Genomic DNA, 10,764 nt, shown 5'->3' on the forward strand with positions numbered 1-10,764 from the left:
CGTCTTTAGACCTTCTTGATGGTGAGCTGATTGAACCTTGGCCTCTCGGTGTGTGTGCATTTTGGGGGTGGGTAAATGGAGCTGTATACTGTATACAAATATACCTTTGGGGATGGTCGACAACCTATCACCCGGAGGAAGTACAAAACGGGAGTGCAAAATGAGTGCTATGTGTACATCAAGGTGGCATTTAGGAAGAGTGCATTGCACATATGTACCTAGATAAACCTCCTTAGTGTGTTACCTAGGTACGCATATGCAATGCAACATGTCACTCTTGCTTGATGTTGGCATGGAGAGCGTTCGAAAGAATAAGATATTGGATATTGGTCTCAAAGATTCTATTTCTATGTTATTAGTACCATTCTCAAGCTTTCTTTTTGCTTGAGTGTTGGGCGTGAGGTACTTTTTGTGTGGTTTTCCATTTTGAGGTTGGGGAATGTTATTTAAAAAAAAGCATACTTCTCTAAGTGCACTTAAGTCTGCATTTTTGAGAAGGCATTGACATGATCCCACTTTCATAATGTTTTACCTTTTTTTTGGAGGGGGGGGGTAGCGAAAGAGAGTTAGTATCAGCATTAGGAAACTTGAGATTCCTTTTTGCTAGCTTTTGGATAAAGTTGCTTGTGCGTCTTAAGTGAATGTTAATAATACCTTTGAGAACCTTTTGTACATCAAGCGAAGTGTCTTAAATTTTATTGGCTTATTACACTTCATAGATATCCAATAACCACATCAAAATGGAGAAGTCATTGCGTCAATTCAATGCTAACATATGCATAGACGTAGAGCTATCAAACGATCATGCACATCTCACATTTCATCAATATGTAGGAAATCCTTGTATTGCCAATATGGGAAACTTGTTTAACGTGTCCTTGTAAAAACCTATGTGCAATAGTACCTATAGAAAGCAATCCACAAGCCACTCTATGGCTAACCACAATCTCAAAGACTTTGTCTCTCAACTGCACCAAACATTTGTCAAAGCCACAAAACACATTTGGCTGAAGATTAAAAGAAAAAATTAATGTCACCAATGCATTTGGAGCATGTCAAAACCTTTGGTTAAATTCCAAGGTTATATCCAAGTCCATAAGAGGTATGCAAAAACTATGTTTTGGAGATAAACAAAAGAAAAAGAAAATTGAGTTGCACCGTCTTTTTGTACTCTTTTTTCCCCAAATGTGTCAAAAACTTTAAATTGCACTTTGCACCAGATTAAATTGCATCTTCAACATTGAAATTTTCTATATGTAATTTGAGCAAGATAGTAGCAAAACGGTGAGGAATTTTGAAACTATTTCATTTTTGCAGAGTTATAGACCACGTCAAAAGAAAGGGGCATGACATGAAAAATCTCATATATGCAACCTATAAGGAGGAAGGTGGCTTACAAAATAGTGTTGTTGTGAGAGTATACACAGCTTTTAGGGCACTTTCATGTACAATGTGTAACATCACCCTCAATTGAGTTCACAAGATCCCATTGCTTTCTCACAAAGCTCCAATATTTTTTGATCCTTGCAATATAAACGAAAAACCATAACCAGCTAGTGACGTTCTACTTTCTAAACTCTACACAAGCACTATAGGGTTGTGAGTCCCAACTTTGTGGATCCACACCCTACTCACACCACTTTTTTTTGGTTTTTTTTTAATTACTACCATTCAAGTTCTTTATGTTGGGATTATGGCCTTTGTATAGACCTCTCAAAATCTATGGGCACGACCTCTTATACAATCAGCAATCTAGTCATCTTGTGAGCATGTGAGAGCACAAGTTATCATTTGATTCTACTCTCTCTCTCTCTCTCTCTCTCTCTCGCATTGTCTAATTAATGTGTTTATCAATTATGCTAATATGAATAAAAGTCTTTATGGATCCTCCTTAACTTTACACTTTATTAGTTTATACCCCATGTTCATTGCAACAACCTTTCAAACAATATTGAAAAACTCTCTTGTAAAGATAAATAAGTTATATTATTTTCTTCCAAGACACTCTTGGAATAAGTTCCTCTTAGAAATTCTACTTAGAATAAGTTCCTCTTAGAAATTGTACTTGCACAATCATGATAGATCTGCGTATACATTATCCAAAAACCCTTGCCATTCTAAACATCCCATACCGCCCTTCATGAAACTCATTGAGCCAACCTGGGTGGTGTACTTTTGCTACAACAACAACAGTGCCAACTTGGATACTGTTTCATGCCACAAAAAAACAAGAAGTCTATAGTATTCCGTTGGGCCAAGCTGAACATACTCCCATCATAGCGACAATGATGCACCCCTAGGCATCATCTCATGCCACGACAACTACCACCACCTGATATCAATGCTAGTAAATAGTTTCTTTCTTAGTTTACAACCAAGTACCATGTTTCTAGGGATAAAACTTATATTCCACTATTTTAATAGCCCAAATTAGGCATGTGGCTAAAATTGCAAAATTTGATAATGTACGTCTCTTAATCATGGAATAGAGAATACAATTAAAAATTTACTTTTTAAAATTAGGTTATAGTCTCGCTAATTTTCACTAATTAAAATGAAGCTCATCAATACTTCTTTTACATATAAGTACGTAAAATATTTAATTGATAAATTAGTGATGCATTATGCTTAATGAGAGCATCATTATCATTCTTAAATCAATTTTAATTAAGCTTAATCATGCATAATATACCAAACATGATTAGCATAATCACTCTTGTTTAGGCATAAAGTGAGAAATTAGTTAGAGATTCTAACATAGAGAGAGAGCATGTGCATAGATTTTAAAGGAAAAATTGGTATAATAACACTTAATTACCTCGTAAATTTATGAGGTATTGATCTCTAAGTGGTGTGGATGCTCTTCTCGTGGTAGAAGTATATATCTCCAGTGTGATAGAATATGGCCAACACAATGTGTGATTGAGTGAGGTCTCTAAGCCTATGTATAACTTTTGTAAAGCAGGGGGCCTGCTTGACGTTGCCCCCCCCACTGCAAGAGCTAGTAGCCCCCAACTTGTAGAGTTCACCACATGTTTCTAAATCTACCTCATGAGATCCTGCATGCCACCTATAACTTCTAGCCAGTTGGTCAAGTTCTAGGGATTCCAAGCCATGACTGATTAAAGTTCCACACTGTCCCCCATGTGAATCCATGTGATTTTTTACCCATTCTAACCAATAGGATTGCATATTTGTAGCCCTTAAAAATTGCAAAAGATCTGCAAAGTCTAAGGTTACAATAAAGTATCAATCTGAATTTCAAGGGTCTAAGTTTGTCTGTTTTATAGCGATTTTTCTAAATGTGAAGTAATGCTCAACTTAAGATTCATAAAATATCATATTTTACCTAACTTGGAGTTTTCATTAGCTATTTGTAGTAAAAGCATTCTAACTTAGTGGATAAGAAGGAGGTACGTTACAATCCCTCTCCGCAACCAAGTTGATAGCCATGTCTCTGATACCACTTGAAGAGTGCAAGGGGAGCAGGGAGCGTGTACATGCTATGTGGTGAGGAAGGAGGTACCTTACAATCCCTCTCCGCAGCCAAGTCAATAGCCGTGTCTCTGATACCACTTGAAGAGTGCAAGGGGAGCAGGGAGCATGTACATGCTATGTGGTGAGGAAGGAGATAGAGAAGGAGAGACACACAATGTGGGTGGAGCACCCTCTTCATCAGCTATGTGAGAGGGATCTTCTTATTCTTTTATCTATAAATAATAAGAGATATAAAATGGAGTGGGCACCCGGACACATACTGTATGTCCCGGTATGCCTAGGCAAGGCATATCGCCTTTACCATTAGGAAAAGTTTGTCTAATTTTTTGCCTTGTAATGTTTAGAGAGAGAGAGAGAGTGATTGCTCTAGGCCAATCAGAGAAGGACTTCCATTACGAGACCTTGATTTTGAAAATTGCTTTTGATTTTCTAAAGTGAATTTTCTTTGAGCCACGATGTGAGGTAACTTTACATTTGGTGGTGTTTTTACCTCAAGAAGGTCTCTTTCATTGACCCAAAAGAGTGTTTGAATCTTTTCATGGCCTTCTTTTCCCTCCTATTACCACCTTTCTTGTCGTCTCACCACCTTCTTCTTCTTCCTCTTCTTGCTTCGCTCTTCATCTTTATCTATTGTGCATCCTTTTCTCCTCTAACAATGGATTCCACCCAATCTGAACTCCCTAGCACATCCATTGAAACCTTCACCACTTATGCCACATTAGACAAGCACAACCAATGATGCAATAGAGCCGCTGTGTGTATCTCCTCGATTGCCAAGCCTCGCTATCTTATTGTAGTGACAACGAGAAACACGAACATAAATGTCACATCGTGGGATGGAGTTGAATTGATAGTGCATGGATGCTACGAGAGGTTGTCAATCTCTTAGAGACCACACTCAATCCCTATTTACTTGAAGCTACATTCAACTGCATGTTAGACAACAAATGCCAACTATGACACCGCAAGGCAATCTTGTTGATTCACTAAGCAAGCAAAGTTCAAACGAGACAAAATTTATAGGATACATCTAAAGACACATGTCCATGCCCTCAAATCCACCTTTTGACCAATGGCCAAAATCACGCTTATTATCTACATGGTAGATTTGATCTAACCGTTTTTAAGACACATGTCCATGCCCTCAGATCCACCTTTTGACTACTGGCCAAAATCACGCTCATTATCTACATGGCAGATTTGACCTAACCGTTTTCAAGACCAAATGCACCCTAGAGCTTAGCAATGATGCCTCAACACCCCTCCAATGCATTAAATGCAGCTTTGTTATGTAAATCCTAAGTTATGAGTAGATTAAGGAGGAGGTTAGTAGCAGCAGAAACACAGTTTTTCCATGAGCTCATGAGGGAGTTATGAGCTTGAGAAGAAAACAAGAGAGTACACGGTGCTTTACAAAAATGTTGTAACGCTCATTATCCAAAAATATTCCCTTAGGTTTTATAAAAATTACCTTTTTTACCTTAGCCTAAGGTTTTGGGTCAAAAATGGAAAGAGTCTTTTAACTCTGTTATAGCCTGGGATTTTACTGATACAATCTAGAAGAATTTAGCCCCACTTTGTCTGCCTCATAATCACACAACTGTTTACAAATTAAATCCAAAGATCAATCAATTACAAAGGCTTAAGGCTAGAGACGTCTATTGCTTAAAAAGGATAAAAATATTACAACTTGGCTGTAATTAGACTCTGATGTTAGCTAGAGGGCTAACGTTTTCCCCCTCGTAGCCTGGGTTGTCCACGACACAGCTTTGGAGCTTCGATGGTGGAAGCCCTAGGAGTCTCATTGCGAGTATTCTTCTTGGGGCAAGAACAAGAGCCATGTCCTTGCTCCCCACACTTGAAACACTTATGGTCCTTGCGAAAAGCTTCAAGCTCTTCAGGAGAGAGTTTTTTTTTACCTTTGTAAACTCCCTTCTCCTTGGACCGATTGTTGTTGTTGCTGGAAGTGACTTGGGAAGTATTTTGAACATTGGTTTTCCCCTTTGCATCATTTTTGTCTTTGTTTTCCATGGGCTTGACATTACGTCTAGCCCCTTGATGGAAATTGATGCGTGAAGCAACCATGGTGTGATGGATTACTTCGCTAATAGTACCAGGCCGTTGAGAGTTGATGTATTCGGCCATCTCTTCAGGTAATCCCGCACAGAATTGCTGCCTTTGCTCGGCAAAGTCTATCTTTTGAAAGACAGTAGCCTTGAGATGTAAATCCCAAAACTTGTCTACGTACTTGTGGATAGACTCATGAGAGAGAAGCTTCAAGCTGCGCCATTAAGTAAGCACTTTGTCTTTTGCATCGCTTCCAAGGAATTGCTTCATTATGGAAACTCGTAGAGTTTTCCATGTCTTTGGGGCTTCACCATTGCCACGAAGGCTAGCCCACCATTGACGAGCTCATTTTTGGAAGTGCATAGCTACATGGCGTAGCTTGGAGGACTCTGTGAAGCCCTCGTCTCCAAAGGCTGCATCAAATTGCTGGATGAAGTCCAGCACTTTGTCGGTAGCACCAAAGGTGCCATCATAGGTGAGAAAAGAGATACTCTTTCCTCCCTCCTAGAACTTCTTTAGCTTTTGTGACCTTCGCCATGTAGGAAATGATTTGCGATGTCCTCACCTCTTGTATTCTCTAGGAGAATAACCATAACTTTCGTCAGAAGAGGAGGAAGGTGAAGAAGAAGGAGAAGAGGGTGACCTCTTCCTAGCCCTTTTCTTCCTTTGTTTCCTCTCTTGCCTTTCAGAGTGATGAGGAGAAGGACTATGTGTTGATCTTTTCCTCTTGGGAGGAGTGGGCGATCGTCTAGACCGCCGTCTTCGTGGAGCCACATCTTCAGAGGAACTTAAACTTTCATTGCTTTCTTGCTCTTTGGATTCCTCCTCTCAAATGGGAGAGAGTCTTCTTTTGGGGGTCTCTTCAAGAGGCCTCCTAAGCTCTCTCTCCTCTTGGAGAGGAAGGGAAATTCCATAAGCACGAAGTTGTTGAGTAACTTCGGCTTGCAAAGCAGGGTTGCCCATAGCTTGCTGCAACCTAGTGACGAGATAATTCACAAACATGGGAGCATCATCATTAGCACCTTCATGTGCAAAATCAAAGCTATCAATGTTCATTCTACTCTCTTGATTATTGTTGGCCATGTTAACAAAATTTATGTATGTACTTAGTGTATGCTTTAGCAATTCAAAACCTTAGTTGCCACTCCTCTTAGCCTTTGAAAATCGGCTCTTAAGTATCTACACCCACGGCTCGAAGTGGTTAATTATAGAGAGTATAGGAGTAGGTCTAACATAGCAGAGTTGCCAAGGGCTAGCTCCTTTCGGACTTCTTATGGCTCAATAATGGTAAAGCCGTAGGCAAGTCTAAAAAGAATCCATTATTAAGTCCAAAGCTCCCGAGGTGTGCACCAGCCCCCACATAGTGGGCTCAACAAAACCGATAATAGATCCGAGTTCCACTTACCCTAATATAATTAACAACATCAACCATTTATAGGCTACTTAAGGACCTCTCTTCTTAAGCAAGAAAAGAGAAACCAAATGCTCTGATACCAATGTAATGGAATTGGCCTATTTAATTTGAGAGTAGCGGAAATTAATGAGAGTACTTTTGAGAAATGACTTTGTGAGCATAGCGGGTGAACATAATTGAAGATAGAAACATAATCATAGCAATTAGTTAATTTGGCATGAACAATACTTTTGAAAGAGAGAGAATTTAGAGAACATGACAAGAGTTGAGGACCGGATTTATGTGGAGCCGGTCTCCCCTCCAATAGGCATTTGTATTATGATTTCTCCCATTAAGAGAGACTTATTACAATACAATCTTTGTGTTCCTTGTGACCTAAGTGATGCAATGAAGATGGAAAGCTTCATGCATCACAAACATAACATAAACTTGAAGAAACCTTTAACTATCCCAAGCCTCAGTCCCAAGACCTCAAACACCTTCGAAGGTGGAGAGAGCTAGCAGGGAATGAGGGTAGGGAAGAGGAAGAAGAAACATTTCGTAGGAGAAAGAATTAGTTCCTCACTTATCATAACTCTTGTTGCTAGCATACGTAATAGCATAGTAATGAAGAAGAAGGAGATGGCAAGCTTAAGCATTGAATCATGGCTCTTGGTTGGATTTGCACTCCATATCCAAGAGTGTTGGTGTATGCTCTCAACCTCTACTTGCTTGGAGAAGGAGAGGGAGCTCTTGCACTTTGCATAGCACACAATGAGAGTGTTTGTGAGTGTGTGTGGGTGAGTATACCCCCTAAGCAACCCCCTAGCTTGCTTGGGTCGACCCCCCCTTGTAGCTCATGCTTGAAGCTCATTGGACCCCTCCAGGCCTAGCCAATCACAAGCAGGAGGCATTACAAGCAGCAAGGGTAGCCTTGAGACAAGTGCCCCCCTTTCCCCTCTGAGAGAGAGGGCTAGATAAATGCTAAATCAATTAATTAAATCTCCTAAATTATTATTGGACCCCTTGGGTGGCCAACCAATAGACTTTAGGCACACCATGAGGGCAGCATGAGGAGGAACTTGACAAGTGTCCCTTTTGCTTTCTTTGTACCATGCATGCCTTGTGTGAGTGTGTGGGTGTTCTCTCTCATCCCTCCTCATGTAGGGCTCACCCCCTCCTTGTAGGGATTGAATCTTTGACTTTTTGACACCTCAAGCCCCTCATGTATAGGCCCAGTTCCCACCACAAGCTTGGCTCATAAACACTTTAATCTTGGGCTGGGTTCTCACCTCAAGTGCAACCCTAGCATCTCAAGCATGTCAAGCACCTCAAGCATCTCAATAATTAAGCACCTCAAGCATCTCAAGAACCTCAATCATCAAGCATGACAAGCAGGACAAGCACCTCGAGCTGGGTCGGGTTCCCGTGCCTCAAGCTCTCAGCCCTAGCTTACCTAAGGTCAAAGGCCTTTTACACACATTATTGGAGGTGTTCAATGAAGCTAACCCTAAGGTCTTGTGCTCCATTTGTTAGCCTTGCTCTTTGATAGACCATATCTCATTTGGGCCCCTTTACCATTGGCCCCGTGTTGAGATAGATCTATAAGCACATGTCTATATCTTAACACTTGTTCCCATTTATTCTCCCACATTAAGTGATCAATTTAATATGAGAAAATCATTTGGGTTGGTTAGATATTAGATATTAGATTTTATGACATGAACTTCTGAGTACTTGCAGTTCAATTGCATCTATGCAAGATCACTGTTGTGCACAGCTTGGAGCTCGTACTGCATGCTCACTGTGCAGGTGTGCTTTCAGATATGTTTGATAAGTTTGCTTATATTTATTTGCATCCTGATTTGGCCGAGAATTATACTAAGCTAGGGTTTTATGGTGAAGGTTGGTTCTTTTTGTAGTTAACGTACACCAACCTCCTCAACTTCCAACTCCTCTCTCTGCTCAACCTTTGTGCTCTATCTCTGCAATCCTAAAGCCCTCACACAAGTGCTGCAAGCCAGGTGCGGCTTGAATCTGTTCAAGTTTAAGCTTGCCCTACTCTAATCAGATCAAGTATGTCTATCTCAATAGTGGTAGTGACCTGGCTTGTAAGGGCCTTCCACATCAACATTGATGTAAGCAGCTTGATCCTTGGAATGTTTGATTAGCTTGGTACCAAGCTTGGTCATATGCAGAGCAACAACCTTCTCGTTCAAATGGTGAAAAAACATATAATACTTGCTTGACATATGTGCCAGGCTTCCTTTCATTCCACAACTCCAACTGAGTAGTCACCTAATTTGTGAAGGAGCACGGCATCAACACATCTCAAATTATAGAAAGTCGGATGAGGTTATTGTAGAAGTATTATCTCTCTTGTACAAATCACTTCAATGTACTGCTAAAGTATGATTCTCTAGACTAGTCTACGCCAGTGTCCAAGTTTATGTAGTGGACCGTGCGCCCCAACACTGTCATCGACTTTTCTTGACAGCATATGTATGTATGCATCGATGCAAGTATGTGGGTCATTTTGGAAGAGGATACCCTTGTTTCCAATGGCAGTTCAAGTCTCTTGGATATTTATTATCTCAGTAACATTGTTGCAGATCTCTAATAGGCATTTTTCTAGTTAAGGTCTATGATGTCTACTTCGGTAGCTTTAAAGGTGACACAATAAGTTTTCACAGCCTAGACTTGGTGACTTGGGAAAATAGGTGCCCCATTTATCTTTCAGTTCAACTAACAGCTCAGTCTCTAGGAAATTTTCCCATCTTCAAGTTGAAAGCGAATGGTACCATGCCTGTATGTTCGAAGACGGTTGCACGTGTGTGTGCTTGTGTAACCGATTGCTGTAGATGCATGTGGCTACATTGTCTAGATTCCAAAGTCATCGGTCTTTCCTAATTGTTGTGTTCGTTTCAGAGGGACGGTGATAGCATGTCTGATGTTGATTGGGACAATATTGGGTTTGAATCGAGGGAAATAGACCCGATGTTCATCATGAAATGTGACATGGCATGTTCATAATGAAATGTGACATGGTTGGAGAATGGAATAAGGAACAACTACAGCCTTCTGGTGTCCTAGAAGTAAGCCCATCTGTTGGAGTGCTGACTCATGGACACGTAAGTGCTGGGGTGCCCAGTGCATGTCTCAAATTCATCATCTCCCTCTGCAAGCACAATGATGCCCGTCTTTATTTCAGGGAGGATCCAGCACAATGATGCCCTCCTTCCAGCACAATGATGTGCGATTTTGTTTCAGAGAGGACCGAGTGATCAATTTGAGGCTCCAGATAAGTCTTCAAACCATGCATGTCTATCAATGTTGCATTAGTTCGCATTTGGTAAAGGTGGTGCACTTCAGTGGTAAGTCTCTTTAAAAATACCCACACGTGTGTGCTTCATTTTGTTTGGGTCTTTCTTAATGACATCTTGAATAATTGTGAGAACTATTTGAAACTCCTGGTTCTCAGTGGAGGGATCTGGCATGGTGCCATCATTGGCATTATCTTCCTCTACCTTCACACTCTCATAAATAAGGATTGGCATCACCAACATCATCAGCAATCAGATCTGGTCCACCACCAGGACCCTAGTCCAAGGCCCTCTCAGTTCACCAATAATATTCTTGAAGATTCTCTCCCTTCCAAGCAAAGACAAATGCACTATCATGAGCAATGGCCGTCATCACGGCTTAGTCTTGAGTAGAGAAGATGTCACTTGTTTCATTTAAAGTTGAAATTGTTGGAGAACATACTAGCTACTCTTAAAATTAAGGGCAAATTATCAAAATATTCC

The sequence above is a fragment of the Adiantum capillus-veneris genome, chromosome 12 (assembly GCF_014529385.1).
Source record: "Adiantum capillus-veneris isolate H3 chromosome 12, ASM1452938v2, whole genome shotgun sequence".
In the NCBI taxonomy this organism is placed as follows: domain Eukaryota; kingdom Viridiplantae; phylum Streptophyta; class Polypodiopsida; order Polypodiales; family Pteridaceae; genus Adiantum; species Adiantum capillus-veneris.